Raw genomic sequence first — 25,799 nt, 5'->3', positions numbered from 1 at the left:
ATGGCCAAACTGAAATCGACTGACAAACAGCAAATATATGACCTTTTTGTAGACGGACTAAACTAAGAATAATGAACAGAGTAGTTTTTGATTCTATCTCCTAAGACAAGTCGACTATATATCTATATATGGAAAAACTCTGTTATACAGATACAAACCGCCAGTTTTTCTCGTCGAATGTTTATGCTTTAACATCATTATTATAAAATTGTTTTAGAATACACTATATCAGTCACTTGGGATCTCGTATTCTGTCTACACTTTTGCACTTTCTTTACACGTCACCAACAGCATTCCTTACGGCCTACATGCTTTTTGTCTACAGTTATTAAACAAAATAATCAGACAGGATTTGAACTTCACGAATGTCACTAAACCAATGCTCTCGAAGCACTTTGCCACATAGGCACATAATGGCATGCTTTTTCCACAAAGGGTGACACCTTCAAGTCACCTTCGTATACAACTGTATCGCAATACATGATCACAAATGTAAACCTTATGTTTCTATCCAGCCCTGAAGATTCGCAGTCTGTTTCCCTGCGATGAAACACGTGTTGGCCCATATGTAGGAACAATAAACCGAATTTTCACACCAACAACGGAACGCATTGACACCTCTATGTTGTCCAACTTTGATCACTTGATGTTGAAAGTGTCTACTAATTGTGACTTTTGATGGTGCTCTAATGTTTGTTTCACTCACCAAACTAAGAACCGGTTGATCACATATTCTTTTGTATAGTGCAGGGGCATTGTTGTTTTTTGCTTGCAGTGTAGTGGAGTTGGCAAGCCCCCGCCTCCACCTCCCCTATATTATCAATTAAATCTACATTACCTACTAGTAAATTTAAACCACTTACCTGGCATGCGGCATCCCAGGGCTGCACTCCTCCTCTTACTCGCAGTATCGATAATCCTTGATAAAACTTGATAAGCGGGCGCTCGTGCAGTTCTCTCAAGGATTACCGATACTACAAGGAAGAGGAGGAGGAAACCCAGGGACGCGGCATGCCAGGTAAGTGGCTTAAATTTACTAGTAGGTAATGTAGATTTAATTGATAATATAGGGGTGGTGGAGGCTGGCCAAATCCACTCCGCTGCGGAGTGTGCGGAGATTTGCCTTCTCAGCGGCACATTACTGTTAGCTACATTTTTGATTGTAGAGTACATCTCTATTTGGGAGATTAAGAGGCATGATAGACCTTGATCTGCTGCTGTGACCTAAGAAGTGTGAAGAGGTTTGAAAAATAGATTTGCCCTAGAACTAAAAGTTTCTGCATACAAGTCAGTATATTTTCCTGGACATATTTTGCAAACTCCTTCTGTTCTGTGGATACTGTTTAGAAAGATATTTTAGTTTTCCATTATTAGGTATATTTTGCTTGTGAGATGGTTTTATAACAAGACGTTTGCCACACACTTCTCCAGACATAACATAGTTATACATAAGGAGAAAAGGCAAATGTTTTCACTTTCAAAATAATTAATTTTTAAGAATTGTTGTGCTTGTCTCTTTTGAGCAAAATACATTAACTATGACGCTATGGAGGTTTTTTGCATTCACATGGAACTGTCGAAAGTTTTAAAAAAATACAAGCTCAGCCTATTCATTTTGGTTTCTTCCTATAAAAAAATCTTTATTGTACCTGTATGTAGGCACCGCATGCAAGGGCTCCAAATGTATACCTCAAGATGTTAAGTGGAAGTTCTGGTATCGGACACAAAAACCTTTAGAAATCAAAATTGTAGCTGAAGTATTACCTCAGAAAAACTATATCAAAGAAAGATCTAATGTTCATCTGCCTGCTTTTAACAAGCTTGTTGGTCGATTAAAAAAAACATAACATGACATATGACATGCAGCAAGCAGTAATGTAATTTGTTTCCAGAGAGCTCAAAAGTAAATGTAATACATTGTATTACCTGTTATATCTCAAATGGTTGTTGGAATAGTAGATAAAGCAATTATCAGTGGATACAACTTTTGCCAAACATCTTTGATGAGTCATATAATATGGTCTTAATTGATTGACTGATCTTAGGTTCTCTATCAAAAGTTTGCACATCTGGCCTGTCTATGTGGGTTAACAGAAAATTGCAGTCACATTCTATAATAAATGGGACACCTTCATCATGATAATTGTATTAGCAAGTGATGATTGTTGCTGGAGTTGAGCACCAACAATCACCATTATTCCCCATACTGCTGAATTAGTTGGAAGCAAAATCCCTAAATACTACTGGCCACAATGAGCATCAGATAACTCCAAGAATATCCATAATGTTGAACACCTGCAGCACCAAATTCAAGACCACCAGAAAGAGTATGCCTGACTGAAAGAATTAGCTATCTCGAACCGACAGATTCACACCAGAAGCCTAGACATGAAAAATTACTAAAAAGAGACAACTAGTAGGCAAGGCTTCTCCATCTACACCTCCATGATCTGAAAAAACATTCTTGTCAATGCCAGAACTGCCCCATTCTTCCTGCAATTCAAGATGGCGCATTAGACTCTCCTCCTCAGAGAATAGTCGACCTTTAAGTAAAAGAAATCACCCAGCACAAACATTCTGCCTCATTGTATCAATCATAAAATGTATCCCAGGCCTCACAACCCCGCCCAATGCACCATCGTTCCGCTGTTTGATTTCTGCTCTAAAAATAGCCATACATGCGTGGGTAGGAAAATAAAATCCAGTGGTGTTTGGTGAGCCTGAGCTCTTCCGTGTACCAGCTTACTTGCAGTCTAGTTCTCATGGCTTTGTTAGCTTTGAGAGGAGCCAGGGCATCTATGCAGGTGGTGATCCAGGCGTTGAAGTTGGAGATAGATTCGAGGAGGTTGTTGTTGTGTCGAGGCTGGTAGTGTAGAAGTTCAGAAGACCAGGATGCTTCTGAGATCCTGTTCCAGTCCTGTAGTGAAGATTTGGTGATTGTGTTTCTGCGGTGGTGTGGAATGGGTATGCTGAGGTTGATAAGGGTGTGTTTGGGCCAGGTGATTGGTATAGGCTTGTCTAATGCAATGTTGCTGAAGCTGGTGTGGGGACTTCCACTTGCTGGGTGAGTCCGAGGTTGGACTTGTCTTTGACAGGTTGGACATGTTAAGATTGGTGAGGTCCTCCAGGTGGTAGTTGAGGGCGGTGAGGAGAATGAAGACGCTGGAGACGAGGATCAGGGGATGACGACTTCCATGATGGTGCTGCCAAAGTTGACACGTGGTCGGGGAGGGGGGTAGATGAGAGTGGACTTGGAAGTGATGAAGAGGTTGAAGGTCAAGTGTTCCATGTTGCTGGTGATGCTTTCCGAGGCGGTGGAGCACTGGATGGATTATTTGAAGATGATAGCGATTCCTCCTTCGCGTCTGTTTGCCCGGTCCAGTCTTCCAATCTTGTATCCAGGGGGATTGCTGTGATATTGACGGGGCCAAAGAGGTACTCAGTCAAGTTTTGGTCAGAAACAGAAGGTCCAGTATGCAGTTGTGTAGCAGATCCCTAATTGTGGTGGCATGTTTAGTGAGGGAGAAATATGCAGGAAAGGGAGGGCTGTGGCAAAGTGGTGGCTGGGTGTAGGTGGTTGTGTGCACTGAGGCTGTTGGGTGTGGGAGGTGCATGTGGGAATGAGGTGAGTGCAGGAGAGTGCATGTAAAATGGCCCGCTGCGCAGGAGAACATACCTTCAGTGTTGGGTGGTGAGATGTGGAAGCAGTACTAGGAGATGAGACTGGGGTTCAGGGTGAGGAGGGTTGCGGTGGAGTGGTTACTGGAGGGAGGTGGGTGGAAGGAGGACTAGGGGTCATGGTGCTTGGCAAGGGCAGGGCATGGAGGAGCGCAGGCAGAATTGTCTTTGGCACACCTTCAGCACATAAGCGGCACTCGCCCTGCACTCCTCCCACCATGTCCACATCCCAGTCTCCATTAAGTTTAGACTATTTTGGCAGGAAACTAGTGGCGTCCGTCCCTGTGTAGATGGATGATGTGAAATCTAGTGATGTCACTTTCTGTGCAGATGGAACACAGGAAATCCAGTGATGTCACTTCCTGTGCAGATGGATGATAAGAAAAAGTGGGACTGTCAGATCCATACAGTACTATCTCCCTTGTGACAGTCTGTCAATAACGTAGCTGGACTGCAGATTAGCTTTTCAATTTTTGTAAAACTTTATATGCTATTGGCTGCTAAAATGTACTCATCAATATCTGCAGGGCACAAAAGTCAAGTCGCCAGAGTTATTAGATAATCAGTCAACAATCGCTCCAGAATGCTTAAATTAGACCCAGTAACATATTAAGAATTTTGTGTGTTTGTTTTCATTTGTGTATTCTATTAGTTCTGATCTGCATCTTAATAGAATATTTTGTATCGTCTTTTTCTGTGTTGGCAGGGTGAGCATAATTTATTGTACACTGTACTTTTTGCAGTTACAGTCAGAGATCCATGCAGTACTATTTCCAATGTGACAGGTTGTCAGTAACCTGGCTGGGTTGCGCTTTTGTTTTTCTGTTTGGTAAAATGGGATATGATATTGGTTGACTAAATGTATTTTACAGCAGGAGCGGCCGCTAGGGAGATTTACAAAAAAAGAAAAAAAGAAAGACAAGCTCACTTACCTGCCAGACACGGACACCGCCTCGCCTCCATCCTCTTCTTTAGTCTCCTGGAAGCACACAGGTTCCCAGACTCCCCTAGCCAATCACGACCCTGCTGTCACCAGCATGACAGCAGCATAGTGATTGGTCTGAGCACCCTGGTTACAGGGAGTGGGAGCCTGTGCGTGTTCTCCACCTGGCCTTGAAATACAGCCGGGTGAAGAACATGCTAAGCGTGCATGACAGCTTGGCCGGCGAAGACGGCCGGCCAAACCATCATGCACACTTATGGCGCAGCAGCCACTCCTCCTCCAGGGCAGACAAGCCCTGCCCCACCCTAATCTGGCTCAGGATCTGTACAAAGAATAAAATAATAACGTAACATTATTAATGATGCATTATTATCATTTTATTTTTCCTTTAAACTCAATGGGGCGATGTTCCTCCACCTTAGAGGAGGTGCAACCGCTGCTTTACAGTGTACGCAAAAAACAAAGGTCAGGTTGTCACCACTACGAGACAATCAGTCAATACAACCCCAAAAGAAGAATATTAGAAACCTGCATCTTTAAGTTTAAGTTTAATAGCCACCATTCAAAAACAAGAACTGGAAAAGCATATAAGTCTCGTCTTTTGACTACCAATTTGGACCTATTAGCTCTTCCAATACTGTATAGAATCCTTAAAAAAAAGAAAAAACTACAATGATGTTTACGTGCACATGCACCATCATACATTCAAACATATGTGTCATAACCCTACAGTGGCCCTGCGTGATTAAGTGTACAAGCACATGCGTCAACAGCCATGATTGCTCATTCGGCATGACGTAGCCACCATTTTTTAATTTACCGGTCCAAAGATGGCATACGGTAGCCTTGTAGGGGTAAATAAAAAAATTAATGAAATATGCATGAAAGTGAGTTTTGAAAAAAGGAGCAGTCAGTTAGAAAATTGCAGCTGTTAGGCCCTCCAAAAAGGTTTTGAAATGTTTTTGTAAAGAACTTGAAGACCTTGTGTAAAGGGCAAGTAAACAACAGAGAAGCGGGCTAGAAGAGAAGTCAACGCAGGGTGGAGTGAAAGGGTAGTAAGGTGGAGAGGGAGGGAAAAATGAGCCAGACAGGGAGAGGTGGAGGAAGTAAAGGACAAGCTGGGAAACTGAATGAGAGAGCAACAAACATTTTGGGGCAGGCATTTGAGGGGGGAAGCAGCACAAAAGGGATAGAGTAAAAGAAAGCTCATGCACTCCATGGTGGACTGAAGAAAAAGAAAACAGCAGTTCAGAGAATGGGAGAATGGAACGATGCAAGTCACTGAAATAAAACAATGGCAAAGAAGCTATGCTCCTGGAGTAGGGCAAGCACATGAAGAAGCAGGAAAGCGATCGATCAGAAATAAGAAAATTAGATGGACAAGAAAGCCAACAAATAGTATGCAATGGGCTGACCCAAAGCCCAGTGTAAATATAGATACTATCCACAATAGGTTTTCAACAATAGCTAAAAGCTGTCTGTATGAGAGACATAAAATTAACTTTTGATCCACCTACTATTATCTCACTCCACCACACTGCCATCCAAGGATGGAGTTTTCAATGCAAGGTGTATGTATGTTTTCATTATATAGAGCGCTGTACAGGGCCAGAGGCAAAGATACAGGCAAAGAGTAAATGGGGCGGGGTGTTCGTTTTTATTAATGTATGTAGTATTTGTATAGAAAAAAAATTTCAGAAATAAAACCAGAGCTGGTTTCACATGATTTAATTTATTGCTTAAAAATGTTTTTACAAATAAACATAATTAGAAAACACACATAATAAAATAATTCATTCACCAAAGTCTATAAAAACACACTGTATACTGCCTTACATTCAGAGATACCTTCAAGCACCACTTTGTAAACGAGGCACAAGTTATACTCCATTATTTTCTTCTACATGTCATTCTTCCAAACAAATGTATTCAGTAGGTGAAATATGAAAAACCTCCCTGTCTACTGCCAAAGGAATATTACAAGATGTTGTGTGGAGAGTGAAACCTTTCAGAGAGCTTCACTTGCAGACAGCATGTGCTTTGTAGTATTCAGAAAGTCCATCCCATAAAAAGTATATACTGTGGGGTATCACCTAATTGTGGTTAATATTAGGTTCCATGTCTTCATGTGCAGAAAGTATCAGAAAGCTTTCTTTTGGCTATAACTTTGAGGACAGATACAAAGCTATCTTTAGAACACTGGAATATTGAGAGCTCCATTGATCACAACTGTGTTGCTCTGGGCCAATAATGGCTTGTACAGACCTTGTATTCAACATTCCAATGTTTGTCTTTCTGTTTCTCCCTTTCTGAAATAGAACAATCTAGCCTCAGTGGCTGGAGTGCTTAATAGCCTCATAGCCTTTCCTACTTGGCCTATAATGGTTGGTAAAGGGCATCATTCTTCTACCAGGTTAATAACACAGGTTTGGGGCCTTTAACTACAGTTATTGTTCATAGTAGCAGGCTACAACGCTTAATTATTATTCAACACGTGGATCTTGCTTGATACAGAAACCGTCTATTCAAAAAGAACATGATGACAGGAGGCAGCCTTTGGTGACATAATTAAAAACAACTTGATTGCAACCAATCCACAAGGACAACAGACCGAAAAAAAAACCACCACCAACCCCTATTCCGTGGTCACCCTTTGTTTCTTGTACTTCTTCCCACACTCATCTTCAAATGATTATTGATAACAAGCAAGGGAAACAGTTAATTGTCATACTAAGCTCTTACTTTGTTTCACTGTCTGCCAGATATTCGGATTTGATGTTCAAGAAGACATCCCAGTTTGTGAAAGTACTGCTTACTGCTGCGCCATTGAACAGCAAGGTCTAGGTCTAGTTCTAACTCCTCATCTTCAAAGCTTTGGGGAGAGGGTGTGGCTTAACGGCTAGGGCGGTTGACCTCAAATCTGGGGAACCGGGTTCCAGCCTCAGCAACGACGCTCAACATCCTGTGATTCTGGGCAAATGACAATCTCGCTGTGCCTAACAAAAATGATTGTGTCCTTATATAACTCAACCGGTGCACATGTAAAATGCTCTGATATCTGATACCTTCGGGTCAAGTACGCGCTATATAAAACTCCGGGGAAAAAGCTATGCTTCTTGGTCATGAATACTTCAATGCCCAGCTAATTGGAGCATGCCTTTGTGTGTGGAAGGGGAAAGCACAAAGGATGAAGAAAAATGCTCTTAAATCAATGTTATCAACCGCAGGAAGCTCAGTTCAGCTCTACAGATTTGACCAGGCCGACCTTTGAGGATTCCTATAGCAATAGAATGTATTAATCTGGTCAGGCATGTTAGGAATGACAAGAGAAGCCTAGGTCAGGCAGAATTACTTAAAGGACGCAGCTGGGAGAGGCCATACTAACAAAGGCAAATTATATGAGAATCCAGACTAGGTTACAAGTTCAGATCACATGCTGGTGAGGAAAGGCCAAGAATGGGTCAGCTAATAACTAGGAGAAAAAACTTAACTTGCTTTTCAAATGAAGCAAATCAAACCCTGGAGAAATATCCAAGTGACCGGTTACAAATATTTGTTTTTGATTCTAGTGGAGACATGTAGGTTTTTTTGCCATTTGGGTTTGTGTGTGTGTGTGTATATATATGTATATATATATATATATATATATATATATATATGTATATATATATATATATATATATATATATATATATATATATAAATATATATATATATATATATATATATATTTTTTTTTTTTCAGCAGGAAAAAACAAGGACAATTCTATTGATTAAAAATGGCAACGGAAACCGATACACATAATTACAAGAAAATAACCAGATGCGTGGTGTAATTGAAATTAGCTGGGATTTTCTCCATAGCCGTTCAGTAATATCTAAAAACCTGTGACTGCAACTGGATCTAGACAAAATCATTTGTAACTGGTCAATTGGAATTTCAAATGGGGGAAAATAATAGATCCCGGGAAAATAATAGATCCTTAACAATGCTAAGAAACGATGTTAGGCAGGTAAATTTAAAGCCAGTTCCCCATCTCATTATATACTGGTGGGCTAATGGTAATTTGAGGAATCCCTTAAACATGCGGGTTGATGCACCAAGGCCTTAGTTTAAATGTGAAGTGTGCATAATGTATGATTATGTATGTCTGCAATGTACTGGTTTAAAGTATTCCAATACATTCCGGTGAGACTCGAAATTATGCACGTCAAAACGTGCCTTATGCCGGTGATATTTAATTATAGTTATACCTGGCATTTACAAATAGCGTACGTAATGCATACATTTTGCACACTGAGTGGCGAAACGTAGAATTTACCTTTATTTGTACAGTAAGAGCGGGTTCTGTCGAGTTACAATTTTCTCACGACCTAAAAACCTGCACAAATAAAAGCAATTTAAGACTTCCAGGCTCAAATACATCTGGTTCTAACTTAGGTGCTCACATAAGTGAGGGAAGAGGATTTCTATAGGTTCGTGAATTCCTCAAAAAGGGAATCCGAATTTGATTTGTACTCCACTGACAGGACCCTGGAAATGCCTACTTTTCCACACCAGTGAGGGACATGACATGTTCTGCATACAGTACACAGAAGTAGAACAAACGGAGGGACCTGTGTGCCTTGTGAAACACACATACTTACACGTCCTTACAGTATTACTTTTTCCAGCCTCTTGTCAGATGTACGCCTGGAAAAAACGTTGTGAATTGGGCCCATAGCGTTGGCACTCCTGATTCCATCCATCATGCCTGTTCGGAAATGTCCCAGGTAACTGCGCTAACACTTGCTTGCCTGTCAAGCCTTATCAGATCGCAAAAATGTGAGCTTTAATTTGCACCCGTTTTGGTAAATAACTGACTGAGCACGGTATCGTTTCACAAAGTCTTGTAATGTTTAAAAACACAAAAAGCAAAACAATTTAACCCAGCTACATGAGGGGAGATGCATGTTTCACCCTTTCAGCACAGCACACAAGACTTTGATTGCAGTTCACTTGATGGTTCTTCAAAAGGGCGGTCAGAAGTCCGGACGTTTTCCTCCTGAAAGAGAAATGGTACCAGTTGGTAACTGATCATGGCAAGAGAATACATCATAGTGGTATACCAACGCCAGTGCTTTAAATGGGCTGGTACTGTCCGGTAGGGAGTGCCAGCACTGTTGTATTTTGAGAGGGAGAGTACTGGCACAGCTCAAGACTTACACTGACTCACACCCTAGTTCAGCATCAAGCCTTCACAAACTAATACCCAGTTATTGAGAGGCAGATGGAAGAAGAGGGTGGCTAACACATGTCACGGGGCTACCAGGCTCCTGGTCCTGGGGTCATCCCCGCCTTTCATTTTTGACCTCAAAGCCTATCTGGTGGGGAGTGGTGGGGGCCTTCATGTACATTTCAAGCTAGCTCGTAGGTTAGATTAAAACCCCAGAAAGAAGGTGAAAATCAGTACCTAGATACGATTTTGTTGGTGTTATGCATGAAAAAAGTCACTTAAAACAATAAATGTATTTAAAACAAAATCAGCTCCTACGCCTGCAGCAGCGACCACCTCCCTGAGAAGCGGCAGAGGAAACACTGGAGGAAATAAGAACGTGTAGCTTTTTTGGGGAGGGGTGGGGGGCGGAGGGAGCGGCAGGCTGGAACAGGGGAGCCGGTTCCACCAAGAGAACTGTGTGAGACTTGGCGCTCAGAAAAGTGTTTGAAAGAGAGGATTTGATGGAGAGCAGTAAGCAGGAACTTCTTTGTAATCATTCTGGCTGTGGGCGCAGGAGAGTACTGGAAAAGAGAACTGACAAAAAAATTTCAAGCATCCCCACAATGAAGGAGGACGCGCCTAGAATGCAGGAATAGGAAGGAGAATGGTAGGATCTCTGCAACTATCCAGCTCTGAAATAGGGCCCGAAGCTGCAGCCTACCAGGGAGATGCCCGAATGGCAAAATGGTCAGTTGGGCTGTGTGTCGGTGCTTGACTCAGGGACGCATATGCAGGCTCGAGGGTTCTTACCAGAGTACACAACAAACAGGACAACATATGTTTGTAAATTCAACACGTGTTTGAACCCATCAAAGGCACTATTTTAGGGGCCGGGTCCAAAGTGGCTTCAATGGCACATGCCACATGTGCACTAAACAACAAACTTGTAAAATAGCATTTGACTTACACCTTAAACAATGTGGCATGGCTGTTCTCAGAGCATTCATAGAAGGGTTGGGATATAGAAAGTGCCACTGGTATAATGCATACAAAAAAGTGATGGGTGGAATGCTTGAATTAATCTCAGCCAATACTAATTACTAAGGCCGCATCCCAATCCATTGTTTCTGTGCATACCATGCCACCTCAGATTGGACCCAGCTATGCGCAAAGCAGTCTTAACCCTGCTCCAATAGAAATATCCCAGCCAGGTCCTTCCTGAACGAGAAAACATGCAATTCAGCACCGGTTGTAGCCCTAAGTGGGACGGGTATGACCAGACGTGGATCCAGCGCACACGGTCTCAGTGGGACCATGCTGTCACCAAGCTGTTGAGCCCATAACTAGAACTGAACCATTCCTGGATTGCTTGTGTTCTGGTTCAAGGAGGACCTGGTTTGGCAGTTTGGGCTGGGGTGTTTCAACTGGAACCTGATTTGCATATGGCTGGGCCCAAACTGAGGTGACGTTTTGTGCAAAATAATGATGGACTGGGATGTGGCCTGAGTAATTACCAGTGTCTGAGATTAATTCAAGCATTCCATTCATCACTTTTTTGTATACTTTAGTTTGTCACCCTAAGTGGGATGGGTATGACCAGACGTGGATCACATGCACACTGTGTCACTAAAGCCAAGCGGTACCTGGCTGATAAGCCCATAACTAGGGCAAATCCTGTACTGGGTCTCTTGTTTTCTGGTCAGGGAGGACCTGGCTTGACAGCTCGGGCTGGACTGTTCCAACTGGAGCAGGGACAAGACTTATTTGTATATAGGTGGGTCCAAACTGAGGTGGCTTGATGGACAAAATAACGATGGACTGGGATGCGGCCTGAGTAATTACCGGTGTCTGAGATTAATTCAAGCATTCCATTCATCACTTTTTTTGTATACTTTAGTTTGTCACCCTAAGTGTGATGGGTATGACCAGACGTGGATCACATGCACACTGTGTCACTAAAGCCAAGCGGTACCTGGCTGATAAGCCCATAACTAGGGCAAATCCTGTACTGGGTCTCTTATTTTCTGGTCAGGGAGGACCTGGCTTGACAGTTTGGGCTGGACTGTTCCAACTGGAGCAGAGACAAGACTTATTTGTATATAGGTGGGTCCAAACTGAGGTGGCTTGATGGACAAAATAACGATGGACTGGGATGCGGCCCGAGTAAATATCAGTGGCTGAGATTCATTCAAGTATTCCATCTATCACTTTTTTGTATACTGGTATAATGCAACAGTGAAAGACCAAATTATGAAGCAGTATTAAATAAATGCATAAAGAAAAGTTCTGTGTGTGGGTCCACGATGGAAGGAACGCTATTTACTGATGGACATAAATACCGGCGTCACAATGACTTTACAAATTGTAAATCGAAGAATATCGTAAACGCCATCACTTGCCCTTGCAAAAAAGTGTACATCGGTAAAACGAGTCAGGAGGTGCGCCAACGCATAGTGCAACATCGCTCGGGACTAAAATAACAAGGCAGCCACTGCTCCACTGGTGGATCACTTTGTCACGATGTATCATACATAACATGACTTTAAGTGGACAGTATTGTCAGCCATTAAAACTTCTCCCAGGGGTGCTGATCCGGCAATCCACCTAGCAGAAAGGAGGCCTTTTTAATAAAGAAATTCGACACTGCCATCCGTGGGCTCAACAAAATGTCTGAAATTTCTCACTTACAAATGTTAAATGTCCAACAAGCATTGGGGCTGTAAATCCACTCCACGTTTTACTGTTATAAGAACGACTTGCAGGTTCCTCCCCAACGAGTCTTAGAGTTTGAAGAACACGTGGGTTCTCTGAAAGAAAAGCCTTTTGCAGAGAAACAAAAGGCAAGTGGTTTCCGTGGTGCAAGGGCTATCAGTTACCGTTTCAAAAGTGCAACTGTTTCATCCACGCGTGAGTGCCCCGCTAAACATAATATGGAACCTGTGGGCCATTGAATAGACGTGCATTACAGAGCAGCGCTGGTATCTTGTTTCCATCCCCTTTTGTTTAAACTGCATAGCTAAGCAAAATGCGAGCACACTCACTTCGGGCACCATTTTGTTATACTTAAGAAGGGTCTTGCTTCCTACAGATAACTTTAAAATTGGAATATTTGGAAAAAATTCCCCTCTGACTGCAGTTCCCCATTGGTATGATGGCAATATGGATACATACAAGGTATGTTCCCTTTAATTCATAGCGGTTCCAACCCTGCGGGTACTACAATCTTTCATTATTGAGTACCCATAATGTACTCTTGTCCCTACAGCTCCTTTAAATAACGAACAGGCTCACTGCTGGCGCTACAATGCACAAGCCATACTTTTTAATTGGAACTGACGATATTCTTGTAACCTAAAAACAGGGTTCCCCAACTTTATTGATGCCATTCTCTGTCATTTCCTGTTTTGTAGTCACTGATCCCCAGTCCGAGTCCTGAGGAGAACCCTAGAACCATCCAGGGTTTGAAACATATTGGCATCTGTGCAAAGGCGAATGATCCTTTGGGGGTGCTGTATGGGAATTGGTTAAAGAAAATTTCTTTCCCTTTGGGCAGACAACCCTCTGGACAACTGTATAGCTCTTTGCCCCACACACAGGCAGGACCCTTAGAACTGTTAATTGTCCGCCTCTGCTTTATGTGTTAAACATGTTCTGGCTGTTCATAGGACAATTGTAGGACACTTACAATTGTTTTGGCGTTTATGTTCTTTTTATGTCTATCATTCATGTGTTTTTGTTGTAATGTTGAATTTTGTGATGTTTTCATGAGCTTGACATACTGAATGATGTGTTTTCTGTCTTATGACATTGATGAATGCTTTATCTTACATGTGCATGAAATAATTCACAAGTGATGTGAAATAAATCACATGAACTTAGAATTGCTTGTCTAAGCTCATATATGAGGAATCAGTAATAACCTATCCGGTCAATGTTTTGTTGCATCTCATGCTGCATGAGAGTAGTGCCAGGATTGGTCAAAGGAGTTGCTGCATCCAGTTCCTGTGGAAAGGAGAGAACCGGAGTGGAGGACGTCGCGTTTGGCAAATGTTATTTATTTTAATTTTATTTTGCACGTGCCCACCCCCTCATAGATGATGCCAGAAGCCACTGGTGAAAACAAAACTGTAATACATATTTAAATTAAAGGAGATAACAGCAGGTAAATTATCATCTTGCGGAGAATCTGCTGGCAGAATTGCCTCTGACATGTTGCGAATTCTGCTGCTGGATTCTCCAAAGAAGGAGAATCATCCAGAAGAGGATTTTATATTTCCTTCACAAGTCAAATACATTTTCAGTTACCAACCAACTCTGAATCAGTCCCACGCTTTTTCTTGTAGAGCAAAGTTATTTGGAGAGCACAGAAAGGCTAGGCCAGGGCATTGTCTCAGTCAGCCCTAATGGTATGTGAAGGAGATAGATGTGCTGCCTCTTTTCTAGATTTCTTCTAGTACAGCCATGCTGGGTTTCCAGGGATAAGATCACTCTCATTCCCCCTCCCACTTTAAAAAGCAGGATGTTGAGGTTCAAAATAATCATTCACATTGCCATTGAATGCAAAAACTCTGACACAAATAACACTGCTCTATATTTCGGTTTTCAAGCTCCAACAATGGCTAACACTGGCTAGCGATCCCTTCCATATGACTAGAGTTACAAACATACATAAATTGTATATCTAGACAAGGAAGGTCAAAGAGAGCACAATCCTCAGGTATAAGTACATTTAAGACTAATATGATTTATAGTCATAACAGTAATGAATCCAAATACAATCTGCAACTTGTAATGTAGGACAGAACAAATCAGTGGATAAAGTTCATATTTATGTAATCTTTTTCTTTATTAATCCATAAGAGTTATTTTCCAATTGATAAAACGACAGCCGACACCAGTTTAGATAAAGTTAAATAATTCTGTCTAGTCCATGGATGGTAGAACAAGATTATGGTCATAGTATGTTGATTGTAAAAAGTCTCACCAAAGTAAATAACAAAAGTCCAAATTATCCGAATGGGTCAAGCGCAGTGAGATAGCTGGGTAGATGTCAAGGTGAGGTTGTCACTATGAACTCTATAAGACAAAATATATGTTTGAACAAAGAGTGAAGTTTAAACTATTTCAATTCAGTGGGGTAAAAAACCCCAAAGAAATCAGTTAATGATATGATGAGAGGCCTCAAATGTTAACATATTGAGTACAAGAAATCTCACCCAAATAAATAGTAAAAATCCAAAATATCCATAAGAGTCACGCGTATTGAAAAACCAAAATAGATGGCAGGATGAAATGAATGAAATGAAAAGGAATTTATAATGCGCAAAAAACAATAACCCGCAGGTATCAAGGCGCCTAATAATACAATCAAAATTTAAAACCAACGTCCTTACATATAGGCTTGTTGAAAGAGGCGAGTTTTTAGGGCCATGCGGATGAAGTAGTCAAACGGACTCTATAAGACAAAATATGAATTTAAATAGAAAACAAATATAAAGTTGCATGTGTTGGGATATATTCCCCAAGATCATCGGTTCATAGTTCGCTGAAAAATTAGTTATAGTAGAGTCTGGCAAGAGATAATGGCAGTATGACCAGTTACTGGAGATGAAAGTCCTATCAAATCCACAAGTGGTAATCTAAAAATTGGCTAGTTTCAATGAATCCACTCTACAGTTCAATCTTGATGTGGATATACTATCGCCATATAGCTATTTCGAATATAATAGCAGTTAAAGAATCTACTGAAAACAATATTTTATGAAGAACATGCTAGGAGTAGACCCATAGCGTACATGTACTCATATTAAGGAGTAAGAAGCCAGCTATGCGAGCAGACACTCACCAGCACAAGTTAAATATTTTCCTCATTCGAATAAAGAGATTATAAAAAGAGCATAGTAATGTTCCTGTATCGAAAGACAAAATGACAATAGTGAGACACCGATGTTAAAAAGGAAAATAAAATCACAGAGTAATCACAAGTTATAGGCTGAAAAGGCGCCTAAATATAATAATACATTATTACCAGTGGGTCTGAGCCACTAGGTAACTAATCCAAGTCTCAATATCACAGTTCAAAATTTACCAGTATATCATATAGTACTGGTAACTACGTGAGACACAAGACTAAATATGTCTAAAGAAATCTTTAAATATATCGCAAAGTAAAATTGCATACCGCATAGGCATAGGTCCATGCATATCAATCATCTTTTTGACGGCCCAATCCTGAGTCGCAATATCGTGTAAAGGTGAACTGTTGCACCAGCGTACTGAAAAAACAGTAAAATGAAGGACATAAGTAACCAAATCCCAACATGTAAAAACTCAAACTCGGAAAACGAGCTTACCTATGAAGTCGCCTCAATGACATGTGAGGCTGTGAAAGAAACAACAAGGCAAACACGTCTAAGTATTATATAGAGTATAAATACTAAATAAAGTCCATTAAAAATAACCACTAAACCATATAGAAACCTGCTTATCGAAAAAGAAGAATCTAGCACCACCTGATCCTGGCACCCTGCAAGCGGCCATCACCCGTAAAACAAACTAATATATACGGAAAAGGAAGCGGGCGCCGATGATTGTTGGGAGCCCGCCCGGGGAACAACAAAAATGGAAATAGGACTAGAGGTATCGTAATGGTAGTAAATAGTGACAAAAACGGGAATAAAAAACTATCCGCCATATTGGAATGGATAAATAAAGTAAATATAAATGAAAATTTATGTAAACCGAACCACCTGTACGCTGATGATGAGTGTTAGACAACCAATTCATAGAAGTGCCACGAAACATATACTAGGTTAAGTGCACTGCCAAAAATCATCACCCGAGCCAGAATGACTCGAATTGTTAGTAGAGATATTAGTCTCAGAGTGGATGCCGTTTGGGATGGCTAAGCTGTGTTGGCCCATAATATATGATAAAGAGTTTCGAGTTTATAAGAACGCTCAATTGTAAGGCCATGTATATTAGAAAAAAGAAACAAAAACATTGTAGAGTTCTCCGGGCGGGCTCCCAACAATCATCGGCGCCCGCTTCCTCTTCCGTATATATTAGTTTGTTTTACGGATGATGGCCGCTTGCAGGGTGCCAGTATCAGGTGGTGCTAGATTCTTCTTTTTCGGTAAGCGGGTTTCTATATGGTTTAGTGGTTATTTTTAATGGACTTTATTTAGTATTTATACTCTAAAAATACTTAGACGTGTTTGCCTTGTTGTTTCTATCAAAGCCTCACATATCATTGAGGCGACTTCATAGGTAAGCTCGTTTTCCGAGTTTGAGTTTTTACATGTTGGGATTTGGTTACTTATGTCCTTCATTTTACTGTTTCTTCAGTACGCTGGTGCAACAGTTCACCTTTCACGATATTGCGACTATTTAGTATTTATACTCTATATAATACTTAGACGTGTTTGCCTTGTTGTTTCTTTCACAGCCTCACATATCATTGAGGCGACTTCATAGGTAAGCTTGTATTCCAAGTTTGAGTTTTTACATGTTGGGATTTGGTTACTTATGTCCTTCATTTTACTGTTTTTTCAGTACGCTGGTGCAACAGTTCACCTTTATACGATATTGCGAATCAGGATTGGGCCGTCAAAAAGATGATTGATATGCATGGACCTATGCCTATGAGGTATGCAATTTACTTTGCGATATATTTAAAGATTTCTTTAGAGATATTTAGTCTTGTGTCTCACTTAGTTACCAGTACTATATGATATACTGGTAAATTTTGGACTGTGATATTGAGACTTGGATTAGTTACCTAGTGGCTCAGACCCACTGGTAATACTGTATTATTATATTTAGGCGCCTTTTCAGCCTGTAACTTGTGATTACTCTGTGATTTTATTTTCCTTTTTAACATCAGTGTCTCACTATTGTCATTTTGTCTTTCGATACAGGAACATTATTATGCTCTTTTTATAATCCCTTTATTCGAATGAGGAAAATATTTAACTTGTGCTGGTGAGTGTCTGCTCGCATAGCTGGCTTCTTACTCCTTAATATGAGTACATGTACGCTATGGATCTACCCCTAGCATGTTCTTCATAAAATTTTCTTTTCAGTAGATTCTTTAACTACTATTATATTCGAAATAGCTATATGGCGATAGTATATCCACATCAAGATTGAACTGTAGAGTGGATTAATTCATACTAGCCAATTTTTAGATTACCACTGTTGGATTTAATAGGACTTTCATCTCCAGTAACTGGTCATACTGCCATTATCTCTTGCCAGACTCTACTATAACAAATTTTTCAGCGAACTATGAACCGATGATCTTGGGGAATATATCCCAACACATGCAACTTTATATTTGTTTTCTATTTAAATTCATATTTTGTCTTATAGAGTCCGTTTGACTACTTCATCCTGCCATCTATTTTGGTTTTTCAATACGCGTGACTCTTATGGATATTTTGGATTTTTACTATTTATTTGGGTGAGATTTCTTGTACTCAGTATGTTAACATTTGAGGCCTCTCATCATATCATTAACTGATTTCTTTGGGGTTTTTTACCACACTGAATTGAAATAGTTTAAACTTCACTCTTTGTTCAAACATATATTTTGTCTTATAGAGTTCATAGTGACAACCTCACCTTGACATCTACCCAGCTATCTCACTGCGCTTGACCCATTCGGATGATTTGGACTTTTGTTATTTACTTTGGTGAGACTTTTTACAATCAACATACTATGACCATAATCTTGTTCTACCATCCATGGACTAGACAGAATTATTTAACTTTATCTAAACTGGTCAGACACACACATTTGACTCCAACTTGTTACTATTCTTTTTGATTTATTATATGTGAATAATTACTACCTAATTCCTTGACACTATTATGTCCGTTGTGGTTTACTCTTATTTAGTATATAGGTTTCTTGTATTTATATATATACCTTTCTCTCCCATTTGACTCAGGAGCCTTATGATCATAGCTACATTCGTATGATTTGATGATACATGCGCCGCATATTCCAGCTTTATTAGGTTAGTCTCCCTTCCAGACACATGATGCTTTCTTTGGTGGATGTTGCTATTTTTGCACTTACTATACTTGAACTTTAGTTTCACTCTGGGTGTTTTATATTCTTATAATTTTGTGCTAGCACATTATTGTTTCACCTTGCAGCCGTTGTTCTTTTTTTCTCTATCTCTCTCCATTCTCCATCAGACCACATTATGTATCGTTTTTTTCTTCTTTACTTGGCACGTTCATTATGCTTCTTGGTGACTTATGTTCTATCTATCACTATTAGAATACTTATATTAATGTATGTTTAGGCCCGCTCAATGTTCTCTTTTCTTTAAAAATTCAACTTTTATAATATTATAATGTTGTGTATACATCCTTTTACTATGTCTTTACAGCCTTGAAAAAGTCCCAGTACTTATTGAGAGTACGGACGAAACACGTGTCGGCTGTCGTTTTATCAATTGGAAAATAACTCTTATGGATCAATAAAGAAAAAGATGACATCATTATGACCTTTATCCACTGATTTGTTCTGTCCTACATTACAAGTTGCAGATTGTATTTGGATTCATTACTGTTATGACTATAAATCATATTAGTCTTAAATGTACTTATACCTGAGGATTGTGCTCTCTTTGACCTTCCTTGTCTAGATATACATTTGTCAATCCTTTGGTTTGACAATCTTGATCCTTCCTGGTAGTGGGGGATATTGGTCTATGTAGCACTCCGTCTTTGATATTTAGAAAGATTGTATTGACTTTTCCAGCACTGTTTTACAGTATACTGTTATTAGTGTATGTGCGTTTTTTTCCAAATCTTTGGAAACACCACTACAGACTCTTGTATTGTGATGTATTCCTATAGGTTCTGTATCGATCCCCCTATTCCTGACCCTATTCTGGTTAACAAACTAACAAGTTAACTAGCAGCCATCCCATGAGGCAGAAAACCCCCATGATGCAGGAACCGTTATCTGATAAAGCCACACTACGGCACAGGAACGTGTTATCTGATTAAGTCATAACGCTTGCCATCTAATTAGACAAGCGATATTCCTCCAGCCCCTGATAAGGCATACGGAGTTCTCAAAACAAATCAAACCTATGACAGACCTGGGAAAAACCCTGCGGCCATTGTTTTGATTTCACCGAGAACTTCAGCAAAAGAATGTGCTAACGACCAGGTCGTATGACATCCTTATTGACGTATCTATGTCCATCCTTACGTCAATCTCGGCACCTTAAAGGTATAAATATTACCGATATTGCCCTATGCAAACACACGCGGTGGTGACGAGATCGGAGCAGCCAGACTTGCCGAAGCCCAGAGCAGAGCAGACCCCGCTGGCGCAGCCCCGCCTTTCCTGACGCGCTGAGAACGAGACGCTGCTTTCTCCTGCCGAGAAATCCAGCTCCGGCGCTTCCGGGTAGCCCTCGCAGGCAGCCTGGAATATCGAGACCAGAGACGAGAGATACCATCCCTCATCCATCCTAGATTCCAGGTACGGAACTGAATAACCCCTCACAGAGAATTCTTTAGTCATTCACTTGGCAAAACAAACTTAACTTAAACTGTAACTTTCTATTCCCGCCCACGCATTAGACTTAGGTCAGGTACACGGGGTAGGCGTAGTTAGAAACACCAGTTGAGTACGATTAGTCAAATGTATATGTGTATGTAATATATCTTATTCATTTTAAACCTTCATATGGCTTAGAAACCATATCAATGTTTTTACAGTATTATTTTATACTTCTGCTTTTAATGTATGCACTTTACTTAACCATAAGTATTGCAATAATATCGATCCATTTCTCTTGTATGAGAAAAGAGACTGATCAATAAATAACATCTTTTATTGAACACGCCCGTCTCTTCCTTTTCTCTACAATCTGATGAGACTAAGAATGCACGTACTGACTGAGTAAAATAAATTGCCTTTTGTTTTCACACGACTCTCGAGATACACTCTTGATTAGGGGAGAGCAAAGTTGTCATGTTCTATGGTTGTCAGAAACTAAATCCCTTCTTGTCTATCCAGGGAGGTTCAACTCCTCCTTGCCTATTCGAGAAAGTTTCTAGTGAACTCTGAGCTAGCTGGCAAACCCAAAACTTTAAGTCTAATATCGACAGTAGTAGACCTAGTTAACGTCTGGTCTAGGCCTATACTATTGAAGGTATTATTCCAATGCGCAGAGCCTATTGGGATAATAGGAACTACACTACATGGCGCCCAACGCGTTTGGAAGGGCGATAAAATTAACGTAAGACATTTAGAGTAACTCAGTCGTGCTTTCTCACTCAGACCCCTTTTCCCATAATATTCCAAAGACGTCTGGAGTGGGCGAAAGGTAATATCCGCCAAACCTCCCAGGAGGAAACTCCTATGTATGGTACTTGGTTTAGTCAACGTTGAAGGATAAACCGTTCCAAAATATTGTGCATCTAATCTTTGTTTCCACAAGAAACCTGATCTGCAAACAAACAAAGTAACCATCCTGTCGGTAAAATGGTAGACAGTGATGATGAAAGAGAGGCAGTTAGATTAGCAACTGAACTCGCAGCAGATGATACTGCACTGCAAGAAGCAGACCAGGATATAATACTCATCCCGGTCATCAAAAGGAAATCTATAACCTTAAAACTTATAGAAAATGGACTGACACCTAGAGGTGGTACAGTCATATTCGTAATTGAGGCACACGAATATCGGCAGACAGAGGTATACTATCATGGATACATTTTCCAGCAGCAAATGCTGTAACAAAGTACTTCCACTATTACAAAACAGAGGAACCTCCTGAAGACTATACTCCTTTCGAGGAGGTGGAAGTACCACTTAAATTTCAAGAGCACCTGCTCTTATTTAATGGCGCCCTAAAACATAATAATCACATCACCAGGCTCGGTCCTTTAGGTAGACCAGGAGCAACGTGGCCGGTCCTAGCCGGATACACACCACATCCAGAGTTCGAAAGAATGCCTGCAGCAGATCTTTTAGTACAACTAAAACAATTAATAAAGATACATAGACAATTAGTCCAATATGTGATGCGGACTTGAACAATTCAGCCAGCAATTAAAATTCCACAGCTGACCCCTCACCAGGGGAACACAAATAAAATTACACCACAGAACATACAATCCTGCCTAGGTAAAGTACCAGCTAAACGGGAACAAATACCATTCTGGTTAGCACAAAAAATCACCCAAATAGAGGCTGTGTTTCCAAACACCACCCCGTTAGAAAAACACAGGATTCTGACTATCTGTCTTCCAATGGGAATCGCACCACACATTGAGGACTGTGACACTTGGGGTACAGTCTTTGCTTCCATCTACACAAAAACGCACGGTGTTCCATCCATTTCGGTAATACCAGAGGTGCTAAAACAAATTCAAGACGAATATGGTCCAGAACCCGCTTTAACTCTTGGTATGAAATTACTAAAAGACTTCAAGCAGGTCTCGGCTATATTATTAGCCAACATAAAGGGAGACGCAGCAAACGTGGCGATCCGGAAGAGGTTAAAGGAGACAGATATAGCAGACCAACCAGCTGAAATTGCCAGAATCATAGAAAAATCCTATGAGGAACTAGGTAGAGATAGTTTAGGTGGAATACCAGTAAAACCACAACTGATTGAAAGTCCCGAAAAAATATTTTTTAATAATAATTCAACATCACAAAAAAAGAGCTGGGATGGAAACAAACAATCCAATCCTAAAGAAAAGAAATTCCAGTCCAGAGGAAGGTCTCCTCGGCGGAGAGAAAAATCTCCGAACCAAAGACACAGGTCACCCCAAAGTGACCCCTCTGGGAAAAGATATAACCTTAGAAATAGGGATAATATAAAGAAGCCTGATAGATATCAAGACATTGATACACGTCCCTCTCAATCTTTTCAGACTTCCTCGCAGAAATCGGAAAGAAGAGGACGATCAGAACAAAGAGAAGAGCACGCCAAGTCCAAAGACAAGGAACCTGCTCATCTAAAAAAGAAATTACAATTTCCAAAAAAGAAGGTAGCTAGTATCAAGGTAGTTAACAATGCCGAGAATACTGAGGACACAACTGAAAAACGGAGAATGGGCTCAGACAATGCTAGACAGCGCAGCAGAAGTGAGCATAGCTCGCAAAGTCCTTATGAATCATCTGGAGACAGTGGACACGAATGAATATCTTCAAGTGGAAACTGCAGACACCAGAGTTAGCAAACCTCACAAAATATATGAAATAACTTTACGTATAGAGGGGGATAAGACTAGAAAAATAAGGGGACTATTTTGGGATAATCTCTCCAAGGGCTATGACATCCTTCTAGCTGAAAAAGACTGGCCACCAGAGTTTGTCAGGGAGTGCCCTCATGGCGAAGAAATAATTATGCCTGCCTTCTCAAATCACATCCCAATTCATAAAAAATACACACTTGCTAGAAAGTGGGCAGTAGCCCTAGCTCCTGCCTTATATAAAAATCATGTAAGATGGGATGAGGACTCTCCTCCTCACAAAATCCAGTTAAAATCACAACCTACTGTACAAAGGCAGTACCCAATTAAGAAAGAAGCTAAAAAACAGGTAAAAGAAATCCTAGATCAGCTAGAATACCAGGGGGTGATTGAAACTTGCACCTCACAAATGAACAACCCTTTGTTTCCGGTCTCCAAACCAGACAATTCATATCGTCTAGTTTTGGATTACCGACACCTTAACTCATGTTGCAAAACTTTTGCAGTACAAAACTCGCATAGTGCTGCACTAATGAATAACATAGTGCGCAAAAAACACAAAACAACATTAGACATCTCTAATGGATTCTTTTGTCAAAACATAGCACCAGAGAGCAGATATTTGTCTGCATTCTCAATAAATGGCACTCAAAAACAATTCTGTCGGTTAGCCCAGGGGTACAAGAACAGCCCGGGAGTATTCTCAGCGAGAGCAACAGAATTACTACAAACATATGACGACGAAGCATTATCATATGTCGACGACATATACTTAACAGATGATGACTTGGAGACTCACTTGAAGAGAGTGAACACCATAATACTTGGGTTTGCAGCAGAGGGTTACAAATTCAACTTTAAAAAATCCAGAATTGCCCATCTAACAGTCCTGTTCTTAGGATACGAATTATCAAGTGAAGGCAAAAGCCTGGCTGACAATTTCCTAGAGAAATGTGCCGTACTCCAAACACCTAGAACACTAAAAACCTACAGTCAATTCTAGGCTTCCTAAATTTCGGAAGAACATACATTGCAAATTACGCAGAAAGGGTCAAACCCCTTTATGATCTAATAAAACCAGATTTTAAAAGAACCAATTTGACTCAAATACACACAGAAATTTTGAGATCCTTACAAACAGACATGTTAATTAAAACAAAATTAGAAACACGTGATAACACACGCAATCTTGTGATTCGAGTCATCCCAGGAAGATGCGGATTCACATACCTGACCTCTAATGAGGGAGAAAAGGTACCAATTGCATTCAAATCAGCATTAAAAAAACCATTGTTCAGGCAGTTCAAACCGCAATAGCTAGAGAAAAAGATCAAGCGGACGGTAGACATATCACAGTCAGAACAGCAGAATCAGCCTTTGAGGCATTACCAACACCATGTAATTTACCAACAACAACATTGAATCTGGAATGGATACAATGGGTGAATTCCATTACAACGGACAAAGTATACTACTACTTTGATCCAGAACTAGAGGAACTAAAAAATCTAGAATATGAAAGAACATCGACATTCTGCCCTTACGACAATACGCATGTGTAATCTATACAGACGGACAGGCTCAACCCTCCGTTTGGGGAGAACAAGCATACAACCCCACATGTGAGATTACAAAAGAAGTGTGGCGCGGAGGTAAACTAAAACCTCTATTAACAAAAACACACTCAGTAGAAACTAATTCAGAACAACAAACTGAAATAATAGCATTGAAAATGGCGCTAGATAATGCGGATCGCGAATTCCCGTCACTTATAGTGTCCGATTCATATTACTGCGTCAAATCATATAACAACGATTTGCAGACATGGATTCAAAACGGTTACAAAGATGACACAGATGCAACAATAAAGCAGAAACTGCTCTGGGAACAAATAGCTCTTTTACAAAAAGAACTACCAAAGACTCACGTGACACACTCACTGAGTCACCAGCGTGATGGCGTTCACGTTGCAGGGAATTCATTGGCTGAAACAGCCACAGCGGTAGCAACTATATCGGCTTCCGTAGTTCGGAAAAAGCATACAGTGAAGTATATTGACGGTGAAACAGTGCTGGCGGTGAAAACGTCATCAAAAGGCGACTGCTCAGCGCTACCGATCAACTATCCACTCAATTATACATACATAATCGATGCAAACTCCGTCCCTTTTGCTCGAATCCCTGGAGTGGGGGATAGAGTGATTCCAAACATGGACAGGAGAAACTTGTTAATCGCAGACGCACATATAGGCGAGGGTCTCAGACACCTCAAACTGAAAGATTCTCTGGAAGAACTACAATCAAGGTACTGGTGGCCAGGCATGAGCCTGCATCATACCATTTTTGTAGAGAAATGCCCAAACTGTAACAGGACTCGCAGTGGTGAGAGACACGGTGTAATACCGTGTCGTTTCACTCCAGAAAAAATCAACAGTAAAAAGCAAGGCTTGCGATTAACATATACAGGCTAGTTTCCACTTATAATGTAGATCACCAGCACTCGGCTGACGTCTGGACTGTTATACAAAGATTTGCGAGTCTAAATGGCATATACGCTAAGAGCATGCTACGTTTGACCATTGTTTTCACTCTAGCCCTCCAGCCTGAGGGAACCATGGCCAAATGAGCATAGCACAGCGGGAATCTTCTCACTTCCTTCCTGAGGGATACGGGATGGTGTAAAGAAAAAACCAAGGCATAAAGCAATCTATAACGGAAAGGATATTAGGTTCGGGAGCT

General features: G+C 40.6%; 1 protein-coding gene across 4 annotated transcripts in view; it reads right to left on the bottom strand.

Moving 5' to 3' along the window:
* Positions 1 to 8,372: 8,372 nt before the first annotated feature.
* Positions 8,373 to 25,799, bottom strand: part of SPATA6L (spermatogenesis associated 6 like) — a 690,230-nt gene continuing 672,803 nt past the window's right edge. For all 4 annotated transcript variants that reach the window (XM_078677396.1, XM_078677397.1, XM_078677398.1 and 1 more), the window contains one exon: positions 8,373 to 9,666. The gene's annotated coding sequence lies outside the window, so the exon portion shown is untranslated. The remainder of the gene's footprint in view (positions 9,667 to 25,799) is intronic.

This window comes from Lissotriton helveticus, chromosome 2_1, assembly GCF_964261635.1.
Source record: "Lissotriton helveticus chromosome 2_1, aLisHel1.1, whole genome shotgun sequence".
Classification (NCBI taxonomy): domain Eukaryota; kingdom Metazoa; phylum Chordata; class Amphibia; order Caudata; family Salamandridae; genus Lissotriton; species Lissotriton helveticus.
The sequence above is the reverse complement of the archived record's forward strand: the minus strand, read 5'-3'. Positions and strand labels throughout refer to the sequence as shown.